This window comes from Rhynchophorus ferrugineus, unplaced genomic scaffold (genome assembly GCF_030347505.1).
Source record: "Rhynchophorus ferrugineus isolate W39M unplaced genomic scaffold, kcgeb_rfMv2 rfM7, whole genome shotgun sequence".
NCBI classification, from domain to species: domain Eukaryota; kingdom Metazoa; phylum Arthropoda; class Insecta; order Coleoptera; family Curculionidae; genus Rhynchophorus; species Rhynchophorus ferrugineus.
This window is the reverse complement of record NW_027472586.1, coordinates 1,434,605-1,449,055: the sequence shown is the minus strand read 5'-3', so window position 1 is coordinate 1,449,055 and position 14,451 is coordinate 1,434,605. Positions and strand designations below refer to the sequence as shown.

At 29.9% G+C, this 14,451-nt stretch overlaps 1 protein-coding gene across 1 annotated transcript in view; it reads right to left on the bottom strand.

The window, feature by feature from the left end:
- Positions 1–13,556, bottom strand: part of Grip (Glutamate receptor interacting protein) — a 347,975-nt gene extending 334,419 nt beyond the window's left edge. Inside the window, exon 1 of the mRNA XM_076410452.1 lies at positions 13,370–13,556. The gene's annotated coding sequence lies outside the window, so the exon portion shown is untranslated. The remainder of the gene's footprint in view (positions 1–13,369) is intronic.
- Between the last annotated feature and the right edge of the window lie 895 nt (positions 13,557–14,451).

Here is a 14,451-nt window from a genome sequence, read left to right as displayed (position 1 = left end):
CTTTCGTTGCGTTCGATAGCGCCGAGACGAAGTCGTGGCCGCGGCGGGTCGCATGGAGGGGGGAGAGGACGTGGTCCCCTGTAAGTAAGCTGCCTCGGCTCCTTCTGAGATCACGAACTTTAAATGGGCGCTCAGGAAACCATTATTTACGCATCAGAAATTTGTTATTATGTTGTCGCGGGTTCGAATCCTATTGGGTTATGGATATACTTTATGTTCGTGATTGTAACTGTAAATATCTTTATAGGTAACAGTGGAAAATCCGACGAGAATCCCACTCATACGACTAACCAGGCTGGATATGATCAGATATCTTCCGTCTTTAAGTTGGTCATTGACCAGTCCATAGGCTTAATGCCGTAAGTTCGGAGCCAACATTAAACAGCTCGTTAGTAAAAAAACTTTAAAATATATATATATATATATATATATATATATATATATATATATATATATATATATATGTTCGAGATGTTAAACGGCGTCGAGGAGAAGAATAAAGAAAAGCCGGCTCGTTGTGGCTAAATTTCCGTTCAGGGCACAGCACTGGAAAACCTGCACGGTAACATTTTTGCCTCTAATGGGTTCCGATACGATCTGAGAGAAAATATTGCTCGGTATATTCTGAACACTCCTTTGCGGGAGGGTAATTATACTCTAGAATAAATACGAAAATACACTTTTCCTTATATAATTTAAAAACTAAATGCTAGAGAGAAATTAATGGAAAAAATGCCAATTTCTTTTGTCTCTCGAAAAAATGTCTCTGTAAAAATGAAAATCTATGTTAAATTGCTCTAGAATGTATAGCTTTTAAGATATGTGACATATACAGAAATCCACTCATTTTTTGAAAATACACTTTTCCTTATATAACTTAAAAACTAAATGTTATAGAGAAATGAGTATAACACCATTCGATTCAGCATAAAATTCTCTATAAAACACGTACTTTTCATTAATAAGTTCCTATTCTAACGGAAATGGCAACAAAAATATTGAAAATGGCAGAAAATCGCAAATTTTCACGACTATATACATGGAAAAAATGTCAATTTCTTTTATCTCTCGGATAAAGATAAAACTCGCAAAATATATGTACTTTGAGACGATAAAAATGAAAATCTATGTTAAATTGCTTTAGAATGTATAGCTTTTAAGATATGTGACATATACAGAAATCCACTCATTTTTTGAAAATACACTTTTCCTTATATAACTTAAAAACTAAATGTTATAGAGAAATAAGTATAACACCATTCGATTCAGCATAAAATTCTCTATAAAACATGTACTTTTCATTAATCAGTTCCTATTCTAACGGAAATGGCAACGAAAATATTAAAAATGGCAGAAAATCGCAAATTTTCACGACTATATACATGGAAAAAATGTCAATTTCTTTTATCTCTCGGATAAAGATAAAACTCGCAAAATATATGTACTTTGAGACGATAAAAATGAAAATCTATGTTAAATTGCTTTAGAATGTATAGCTTTTAAGATATGTGACATATACAGAAATCCACTCATTTTTTGAAAATACACTTTTCCTTATATAACTTAAAAACTAAATGTTATAGAGAAATGAGTATAACACCATTCGATTCAGCATAAAATTCTCTATAAAACACGTACTTTTCATTAATAAGTTCCTATTCTAACGGAAATGGCAACAAAAATATTGAAAATGGCAGAAAATCGCAAATTTTCACGACTATATACATGGAAAAAATGTCAATTTCTTTTATCTTTCGGATAAAGATAAAACTGGCAAAATATATGTACTTTGAAACGATAAAAACGAAAACCTATGTTAAATTGCTTTAGAATGTATAGCTTTTAAGATATGTGACATATACAGAAATCCAGTCATTTTTTGAAAATACACTTTTCCTTATATAACTTAAAAACTAAATGTTATAGAAAAATGAGTATAACACCATTCGATTCAGCATAAAATTCTCTATAAACCTTGTACTTTTCATTAACCAGTTCCTATTCTAACGGAAATGGCAACGAAAATATTAAAAATGGCAGAAAATCGCAAATTTTCACGACTATATACATGGAAAAAATGTCAATTTCTTTTATCTCTCGGATAAAGATAAAACTCGCAAAATATATGTACTTTGAGACGATAAAAATGAAAATCTATGTTAAATTGCTTTAGAATGTATAGCTTTTAAGATATGTGACATATACAGAAATCCACTCATTTTTTGAAAATACACTTTTCCTTATATAACTTAAAAACTAAATGTTATAGAAAAATGAGTATAACACCATTCGATTCAGCATAAAATTCTCTATAAACCTTGTACTTTTCATTAACCAGTTCCTATTCTAACGGAAATGGCAACGAAAATATTAAAAATGGCAGAAAATCGCAAATTTTCACGACTATATACATGGAAAAAATGTCAATTTCTTTTATCTCTCGGATAAAGATAAAACTCGCAAAATATATGTACTTTGAGACGATAAAAATGAAAATCTATGTTAAATTGCTTTAGAATGTATAGCTTTTAAGATATGTGACATATACAGAAATCCACATATTTTTTGAAAATACACTTTTCCTTATATAACTTAAAAACTAAATGTTATAGAAAAATGAGTATAACACCATTCGATTCAGCATAAAATTCTCTATAAACCTTGTACTTTTCATTAACCAGTTCCTATTCTAACGGAAATGGCAACGAAAATATTAAAAATGGCAGAAAATCGCAAATTTTCACGACTATATACATGGAAAAAATGTCAATTTCTTTTATCTCTCGGATAAAGATAAAACTCGCAAAATATATGTACTTTGAGACGATAAAAATGAAAATCTATGTTAAATTGCTTTAGAATGTATAGCTTTTAAGATATGTGACATATACAGAAATCCACATATTTTTTGAAAATACACTTTTCCTTATATAACTTAAAAACTAAATGTTATAGAAAAATGAGTATAACACCATTCGATTCAGCATAAAATTCTCTATAAACCTTGTACTTTTCATTAACCAGTTCCTATTCTAACGGAAATGGCAACGAAAATATTAAAAATGGCAGAAAATCGCAAATTTTCACGACTATATACATGGAAAAAATGTCAATTTCTTTTATCTCTCGGATAAAGATAAAACTCGCAAAATATATGTACTTTGAGACGATAAAAATGAAAATCTATGTTAAATTGCTTTAGAATGTATAGCTTTTAAGATATGTGACATATACAGAAATCCACTCATTTTTTGAAAATACACTTTTCCTTATATAACTTAAAAACTAAATGTTATAGAAAAATGAGTATAACACCATTCGATTCAGCATAAAATTCTCTATAAACCTTGTACTTTTCATTAACCAGTTCCTATTCTAACGGAAATGGCAACAAAGATATTGAAAATGGCAGAAAATCGCAAATTTTCACGACTATATACATGGAAAAAATGTCAATTACTTTTATCTCTCGGATAAAGATAAAACTCGCAAAATATATGTACTTTGAGACGATAAAAACGAAAACCTATGTTAAATTGCTTTAGAATGTAAAGCTTTTAAGATATGTGACATATACAGAAATCCAGATATTTTATGAAAATACACTTTTCCTTATATAACTTAAAAACTAAATGTTATAGAAAAATGAGTATAACACCATTCGATTCAGCATAAAATTCTCTATAAACCTTGTACTTTTCATTAACCAGTTCCTATTCTAACGGAAATGGCAACGAAAATATTAAAAATGGCAGAAAATCGCAAATTTTCACGACTATATACATGGAAAAAATGTCAATTACTTTTATCTCTCGGATAAAGATAAATCTCGCAAAATATATGTACTTTGAGACGATAAAAATGAAAATCAATGTTAAATTGCTTTAGAATGTATAGCTTCTAAGATATGTGACATATACAGAAATCCACTCATTTTTTGAAAATACACTTTTCCTTATATAACTTAAAAACTAAATGTTATAGAAAAATGAGTATAACACCATTCGATTCAGCATAAAATTCTCTATAAACCTTGTACTTTTCATTAACCAGTTCCTATTCTAACGGAAATGGCAACGAAAATATTAAAAATGGCAGAAAATCGCAAATTTTCACGACTATATACATGGAAAAAATGTCAATTTCTTTTATCTCTCGGATAAAGATAAAACTCGCAAAATATATGTACTTTGAGACGATAAAAATGAAAATCTATGTTAAATTGCTTTAGAATGTATAGCTTCTAAGATATGTGACATATACAGAAATCCACTCATTTTTTGAAAATACACTTTTCCTTATATAACTTAAAAACTAAATGTTACAGAAAAATGAGTATAACACCATTCGATTCAGCATAAAAATCTCTATAAACCTTGTACTTTTCATTAACCAGTTCCTATTCTAACGGAAATGGCAACAAAAATATTGAAAATGGCAGAAAATCGCAAATTTTCACGACTATATACATGGAAAAAATGTCAATTTCTTTTATCTCTCGGATAAAGATAAAACTCGCAAAATATATGTACTTTGAGACGATAAAAATGAAAATCTATGTTAAATTGCTTTAGAATGTATAGCTTTTAAGATATGTGACATATACAGAAATCCACTCATTTTTTGAAAATACACTTTTCCTTATATAACTTAAAAACTAAATGTTATAGAAAAATGAGTATAACACCATTCGATTCAGCATAAAATTCTCTATAAACCTTGTACTTTTCATTAACCAGTTCCTATTCTAACGGAAATGGCAACGAAAATATTAAAAATGGCAGAAAATCGCAAATTTTCACGACTATATACATGGAAAAAATGTCAATTTCTTTTATCTCTCGGATAAAGATAAAACTCGCAAAATATATGTACTTTGAGACGATAAAAATGAAAATCTATGTTAAATTGCTTTAGAATGTATAGCTTCTAAGATATGTGACATATACAGAAATCCACTCATTTTTTGAAAATACACTTTTCCTTATATAACTTAAAAACTAAATGTTATAGAAAAATGAGTATAACACCATTCGATTCAGCATAAAATTCTCTATAAACCTTGTACTTTTCATTAACCAGTTCCTATTCTAACGGAAATGGCAACAAAGATATTGAAAATGGCAGAAAATCGCAAATTTTCACGACTATATACATGGAAAAAATGTCAATTACTTTTATCTCTCGGATAAAGATAAAACTCGCAAAATATATGTACTTTGAGACGATAAAAACGAAAACCTATGTTAAATTGCTTTAGAATGTAAAGCTTTTAAGATATGTGACATATACAGAAATCCAGATATTTTATGAAAATACACTTTTCCTTATATAACTTAAAAACTAAATGTTATAGAAAAATGAGTATAACACCATTCGATTCAGCATAAAATTCTCTATAAACCTTGTACTTTTCATTAACCAGTTCCTATTCTAACGGAAATGGCAACGAAAATATTAAAAATGGCAGAAAATCGCAAATTTTCACGACTATATACATGGAAAAAATGTCAATTACTTTTATCTCTCGGATAAAGATAAATCTCGCAAAATATATGTACTTTGAGACGATAAAAATGAAAATCAATGTTAAATTGCTTTAGAATGTATAGCTTCTAAGATATGTGACATATACAGAAATCCACATATTTTATGAAAATACACTTTTCCTTATATAACTTAAAAACTAAATGTTATAGAAAAATGAGTATAACACCATTCGATTCAGCATAAAATTCTCTATAAACCTTGTACTTTTCATTAACCAGTTCCTATTCTAACGGAAATGGCAACGAAAATATTAAAAATGGCAGAAAATCGCAAATTTTCACGACTATATACATGGAAAAAATGTCAATTTCTTTTATCTCTCGGATAAAGATAAAACTCGCAAAATATATGTACTTTGAGACGATAAAAATGAAAATCTATGTTAAATTGCTTTAGAATGTATAGCTTTTAAGATATGTGACATATACAGAAATCCAGATATTTTATGAAAATACACTTTTCCTTATATAACTTAAAAACTAAATGTTACAGAAAAATGAGTATAACACCATTCGATTCAGCATAAAAATCTCTATAAACCTTGTACTTTTCATTAACCAGTTCCTATTCTAACGGAAATGGCAACAAAGATATTGAAAATGGCAGAAAATCGCAAATTTTCACGACTATATACATGGAAAAAATGTCAATTTCTTTTATCTCTCGGATAAAGATAAAACTCGCAAAATATATGTACTTTGAGACGATAAAAATGAAAATCTATGTTAAATTGCTTTAGAATGTATAGCTTTTAAGATATGTGACATATACAGAAATCCAGATATTTTATGAAAATACACTTTTCCTTATATAACTTAAAAACTAAATGTTACAGAAAAATGAGTATAACACCATTCGATTCAGCATAAAATTCTCTATAAACCTTGTACTTTTCATTAACCAGTTCCTATTCTAACGGAAATGGCAACGAAAATATTAAAAATGGCAGAAAATCGCAAATTTTCACGACTATATACATGGAAAAAATGTCAATTACTTTTATCTCTCGGATAAAGATAAAACTCGCAAAATATATATACTTTGAGACGATAAAAATGAAAATCTATGTTAAATTGCTTTAGAATGTATAGCTTTTAAGATATGTGACATATACAGAAATCCAGATATTTTATGAAAATACACTTTTCCTTATATAACTTAAAAACTAAATGTTATAGAAAAATGAGTATAACACCATTCGATTCAGCGTAAAATTCTCTATAAATCTTGTACTTTTCATTAACCAGTTCCTATTCTAACGGAAATGGCAACAAAAATATTGAAAATGGCAGAAAATCGCAAATTTTCACGACTATATACATGGAAAAAATGTCAATTTCTTTTATCTCTCGGATAAAGATAAAACTCGCAAAATATATGTACTTTGAGACGATAAAAATGAAAATCTATGTTAAATTGCTTTAGAATGTATAGCTTTTAAGATATGTGACATATACAGAAATCCACTCATTTTTTGAAAATACACTTTTCCTTATATAACTTAAAAACTAAATGTTATAGAAAAATGAGTATAACACCATTCGATTCAGCATAAAATTCTCTATAAACCTTGTACTTTTCATTAATCAGTTCCTATTCTAACGGAAATGGCAACAAAAATATTGAAAATGGCAGAAAATCGCAAATTTTCACGACTATATACATGGAAAAAATGTCAATTTCTTTTATCTCTCGGATAAAGATAAAACTCGCAAAATATATGTACTTTGAGACGATAAAAATGAAAATCTATATTAAATTGCTGTAGAATGTACAGTTTTCAAGATACGTGAGATAAACCGAAAACCACTCATTTTGTAAAAATACACTCTTCCTTATATAATTTAAAACCTAAATGTCCTCGAACGAAAATGTATGTAAATTTGCTTTAGAAACTATAATTTTTAAGACATGTGACATAAACTGAACTTCACTTAATTTTTGAAAATATATGTTTCGTTGTGTAACTGTAATTAATATCTCCATTATCAAAGTATAAGATACTTCTACAGCAAGACATTGCGAAAAGTAATCTTTCGGCGGCTCCTCCGCCATTATATAAACATTGCCTTATGTCTCATTTCGTCTATTCGAAAGCCCGAATCCAGATTAAAATCCTAGAATACGTCCGCGACTCAGATGGCACTATTTCGCGATCGAACGCGGCCTCCGCCGCCACCTTCTCTTCTAATCGGGCCCGGCATCGACGTCGGTGCGAAATTCTCCTGGAGAAAATCCGGGAACGGAAGTTTCTCGTTCCGTAATGCGCCAGAAATTCGAGATCTAACTGGGATGATGTAAAATTGGTGGCGGTCCAGGCACAATGCCAAAGATGTAAATGGAATTTTCGGTAACGTTGTCGTTCTAATACGGCCCCGCCTGGGGATACACTTTTTGGTCTCTCCAACATTTTACGATTCTGCGGGGCATTTCCTTCTCCACTGTTCCTCGCCTTCCTATGAATAGGATATTGTAGTTTAAATGAAACTTACTTCGAAATTTATACGGGGATATTTTGCCGTTAATATTTATAGGCGAGATGTTTTCATGAATTGGCGAAGGATCGGCTCCTTCACCATTCTAACTGAATTTCTATTTTTGTTATATGCATACGATAAATTTGATGTATTATTTAGTACTATTTCGAATTAGTAAAAAATGTGCATACATTAGCAATATTATTTTTCATGTAGACAGATGCTTTCCTATGAATAGTACATTGTAATTTAAATGAAACTTACTTGGAATTTTTTACAGGGGTATTTTGTCGTTAATATTTATAGGGAAACTGTTTTCATAAATTGCCGAACGACCGACTCCTTCCCATTCTAACTGAATTTTTATTTTGTTATATGAGTTTGATAAATTTGATGTATTATTTCGAATTAGTAGAAAGTGTGCATACATTAGCAATAATATTTCCTATGAGTAGTATTCCTTCTCCACTGTTCCTCGCCTTCCTATGAATACGATATTGTAGTTTAAATGAAACTTACTTCGAAATTTATACGGGGATATTTTGCCGTTAATATTTAAAGGCGAGATGTTTTCATGAATTGGCGAAGGATCGGCTCCTTCACCATTCTAACTGAATTTCTATTTTTGTTATATGCATACGATAAATTTGATGTATCATTTAGTACTATTTCGAATTAGTAAAAAATGTGCATACATTAGCAATATTATTTTTCATGTAGATAGATACTTTCCTATGAATAGTACACTGTAATTTAAATGAAACTTACTTGGAATTTTTTACGGGGATATTTTGTCGTTAATATTTATAGGGAAAGTGTTTTCATAAATTGCTGAACGACCGAGTCCTTCCCATTCTAACTGAATTTTTATTTTGTTATATGAGTTTGATAAATTTGATGTATTATTTAGTAGTATTTCGAATTAGTAGAAAGTGTGCATACATTAGCAATATTATTTCCTATGAGTAGTATTCCTTCTCCACTGATCCTCGCCTTCCTATGAATACGATATTGTAGTTTAAATGAAACTTACTTCGAAATTTATACGGGGATATTTTGCCGTTAATATTTATAGGCGAGATGTTTTCATGAATTGGCGAAGGATCGGCTCCTTCACCATTCTAACTGAATTTCTATTTTTGTTATATGCATACGATAAATTTGATGTATCATTTAGTACTCTTTCGAATTAGTAGAAAATGTGCATACATTAGCAATATTATTTTTCATGTAGACAGATGCTTTCCTATGAATAGTACATTGTAATTTAAATGAAACTTACTTGGAATTTTTTACGGGGATATTTTGTCGTTAATATTTATAGGGAAAGTGTTTTCATAAATTGCTGAACGACCGACTCCTTCCCATTCTAACTGAATTTTTATTTTGTTATACGAGTTTGATAAATTTGATGTATTATTTAGTATTATTTCGAATTAGTAGAAAATGTGCATACATTAGCAATATTATTTCCTATGAGTAGTATTCCTTCTCCACTGTTCCTCGCCTTCCTATGAATACGATATTGTAGTTTAAATGAAACTTACTTCGAAATTTATACGGGGATATTTTGCCGTTAATATTTAAAGGCAAGATGTTTTCACGAATTGGTGAAGGATGGGCTCCTTCACCATTCTAACTGAATTTCTATTTTTGTTATATGCATACGATAAATTTGATGTATCATTTAGTATTATTTCGAATTAGTAAAAAATGTGCATACATTAGCAATATTATTTTTCATGTAGATAGATGCTTTCCTATGAATAGTACACTGTAATTTAAATGAAACTTACTTGGAATTTTTTACGGGGATATTTTGTCGTTAATATTTATAGGGAAAGTGTTTTCATAAATTGCTGAACGACCGACTCCTTCCCATTCTAACTGAATTTTTATTTTGTTATACGAGTTTGATAAATTTGATGTATTATTTAGTAGTATTTCGAATTAGTAAAAAATGTGCATACATTAGCAATATTATTTCCTATGAGTAGTATTCCTTCTCCACTGTTCCTCGCCTTCCTATGAATACGATATTGTAGTTTAAATGAAACTTACTTCGAAATTTATACGGGGATATTTTGCCGTTAATATTTAAAGGCGAGATGTTTTCACGAATTGGCGAAGGATGGGCTCCTTCACCATTCTAACTGAATTTCTATTTTTGTTATATGCATACGATAAATTTGATGTATCATTTAGTACTATTTCGAATTAGTAGAAAATGTGCATACATTAGCAATATTATTTTTCATGTAGATAGATGCTTTCCTATGAATAGTACATTCTAATTTAAATGAAACTTACTTGGAATTTTTTTACGGGGATATTTTGTCGTTAATATTTATAGGGAAAGTGTTTTCATAAATTGCCGAACGACCGACTCCTTCCCATTCTAACTGAATTTTTATTTTGTTATATGAGTTTGATAAATTTGATGTATTATTTAGTAGTATTTCGAATTAGTAGAAAGTGTGCATACATTAGCTATATTATTTCCTATGAATAGTATTCCTTCTCCACTGATCCTCGCCTTCCTATGAATACGATATTATAGTTTAAATGAAACTTACTTCGAAATTTATACGGGGATATTTTGCCGTTAATATTTATAGGCGAGATGTTTTCATGAATTGGCGAAGGATCGGCTCCTTCACCATTCTAACTGAATTTCTATTTTTGTTATATGCATATGATAAATTTGATGTATCATTCAGTACTCTTTCGAATTAGTAGAAAGTGTGCATACATTAGCTATATTATTTCCTATGAATAGTACATTGTAATTTAAATGAAACTTACTTGGAATTTTTTACAGGGGTATTTTGTCGTTAATAGGGAAAGTGTTTCATAAATTGCCGAACGACCGACTCCTTCCCATTCATTCGTTTTTATGAATTGGCGAAGGATCCGCTCATTCACCAATTTAACAGAATTTTTACTTTTTTTATATGTAAACAAAATAAAATTAGAAAACTTAAACGCCATACTATATGTATCTGGGGGGAGGGGGCGGTGTTAAAGACAGAAACAGAAAATAACTTTTCAATATACAAATTTATACCATATAGGATTTCGTTGCCAACTTCCTAACAACATTGACAGGTCCCGGTCTTTATATTTCGCATTATTACCGTCCCGAGTCCCTCAATAATCTCCATATCCGAATCCAGGTAACCGGGCTGTCATGTTCGACTCGATTCTTTTTTCTTTCTTTCCCCCGTTATTAAAACTTTCCGTAAACCGGCCGGTGCGTCCCGTGACGTGCGTGGTTTGAGATAGGATAGATGGGGGGTCGTGGGCGGCAAAGTCCCGTTTCCCCCCTTGTTTTTGATGATAAATCCAAAAACATAAATAAGGCTCTTTTGGGAAGTTACTTCTTTTTCGTTTTGTTGATATTGAAATGTCCCCTGTTTCTGAAGTTGTTGGTTTCTCTTTTTCTATACGTAATTAGATTGATATGTATTTATTAGATTGATGATATTATTAAATATATCAAGGTAATAGGACTAATCCTCAAAATTAAGACTGTTTCGAACCGATTTGCGTTAGTGTGGACATCGAAAGAACGGGGGTTAACTCCTAGGGGGTTAAACAGTGGAATAAAGAGAGAAAATCGCTGCTAAAATGAATCTAAACTGAAATTTACGAAAATCCATATTTTCTTTTCCTCCAACACATACATTCATTCTGCGCGACTTTGCTTCAAGAACTGAACCAAATATAATTCCCTAACAGCCGTGCTCATCATATTTAGATCCTTTGGATCTCTGATTATTTAATACACTCAGAAAAAGCTTCAAGGACACACCGTAACTGTAACAAAGGAGGCTCGACTCTGATAGCTGTACTAAATCAAACACTAAACAAAAATCAAATTCAACAATTTCCACCAAGATCTGAAGAAAAAACACACAGAGTACTTTCAATGGAACCAAATAAATTTAAATAAATTTAAAAAATCGTTAGTGCTTTACATGTATATACAAAACATTAAATTAAACAATAATTTCTGAAACTTTAGTCCTCAATCTGAGATAATGTAAAACGAAAGTCACTTAATAGCAAGAAACCATTAAAAAACCATTAGATATAACACTTCTTCAAGTAAATTATCATAAAAGGCATAGTAAAAATAAAAATAGGAACAAAATAACGAGTATAATGCCATCTCCATAAAATACATTCACTTTCTGTCTATTAAAATAAACAGAGAAACATTTAGTTCAGTTGGAATAATTAATTATTCATTTAATATAAGACACTGGACCATCCCAACAGTTCCTGCAGCAATAAGAACCTGCGAGGTGCCTCTAATAAACCATGTCCGTTCAGCTGGCTCCTCACAAAAACATGAAAAACGACACTGTGGATTCCTGCTCTGCCAATAACGGCGTTCCAACCGGCAACCTCTCGAAACCTGCAGACGGGCCAGCAGGAAAAAAGACAGATCCAAATCCAACGATGCAAGATTTCCTACTGGGAACGACGGGATTATTAAAAGGGGCGCGGGGGGCAAAAGGAGGAAGAAATAAAGTTTTGTCAGACGAACTGATAACGCTAGATCATCGAATTTCTTCCATCATTTCATCTTACGTGTTATTTTTAAATTTATTTTCCAATTATTTTTCATTAGTTTACTTTCATCTTATCTTTATTTTAATAAAGTAACTGTTTATATAGAATATTTGAGCATTTCACTTTTAAATAAACAAAAACTATAAGGATAACATAGAAAATAGAGATAAAATTAGAAATATATATAATAAAAATAATAAATATGAAATAAAACTTATTGGTTATTTCAATTAGGTTCAACAGGTACTGATTATAGTGCCCATTATGCAGTTTAATGAGTTTATAATGATTTTTTTTTCTAATTAATATTCAACCCAAATGTTTATTAATTTGATTAAAATATAATAATGTGCTTCTTTGTTTAAATTATATAAACTCTTTGTATATATTATATATTATATAGGGTTTATATTAAACAGAGTTTATATTACATAGCGTTATTTTTATAAAAAGTTGGATAAAATCTTATTATTTACACTATTTTTTATTACATAAGAATTAAGCGTTCCATAATTATGTCGCAACAGTTGGCGTTGGAAAACAATTTTCCTTAGTTCTACAAGCATCCGTAAGAGCGCCACTTGCTAAACTATTATTTTTTGGAAAGATCTTTCTTTTATCTTACTTTACTACCTACAGTATCATTTTATAGGTCCAAATTTTAACTTATATATTAACATATATTATTAATATATATTAACTACTAAATAAAGCAGATCATCGTTATTTCAGTTCGTATAAAATGTGTTAATGTCACTTACCCCTTAATTATTTCTATTTCCACAGCCGCGATCACCGACATAAAAATAATAAGTCCACTAATATAATTAAAAACTAACCGCCGAACTTTAGTATTTACCGTTATTATCCGAAAATTAATGTATCAAACTGAAATTTTTCACCAAACGTCCGAAGCAAAATCACCACCGCACGTATCGCGGGTAACTGAATTTATTTTATAATACCCCGAATGTTATTAAAAATCACCATCAAAGTTGGCCGTTCCTGCCAAAAAAACTATGTACAGCACGTCGGTGATGAAACCATACCGGTTTGTTATTGGGCGTCGATGCATTTTGCACTGAATCCTGGGTAGCGTCTAAAGTCATATGCGGTAGTGTCGGTTTTAAGTTTGTTTATTGCTTGTGTATATCGAATATTTTATTAGAAAGTATTGAGAATGTGTGTGTGCGCGCGTGGTCAAGTTTTTTTTATTTGGGAAACCATACAGTGGATAAAAAGTAAGATTATTAATATTAATGCATTTTTAATGTATCGATGACTTGTTGCTAGCTATATTTTGTTGACAGTTGTTGACGTCGTTTTTTATCGAGTAGAATTTGATTTTTTCAATAGGCAATTGTAAATGTGATGACATATACAGATGAAAATCAAATTTATAAAAACAGTTTTTTATATCGTACTGTTTTAACATCGAATATTTATTGAAAATATGTTTTTATTTGTAAAATGTTACTTTAGTCGTTACCGTTGTTTACTGTCGAGTTTGAAACTCAAACAAATTCCATTGCTTTTTAAGGTATTATGATTTTACAATCATACTGTTATGTTTTATCTGGTATATTTTACCAAAAACATTGTGAATTGTAGGTAGAGTAGTCCAAATAGAGGTTGCAAGTGCTTTTTGAGTTATTGTTATGGAATATTAGTTGTATTTTATTTGTTATTACGTTAAAAATAGCCAAAGAAATATGAAAATATCTGCTGAAATTAATTTATACTGCTTTTTCGATAAATTTATGAAGTTTATTGTTGTTTATAGCTAGAAACTACTTCAGTCCTATTAAACTTTTATTTGAGCTAATATTTTCGGTGTATATCG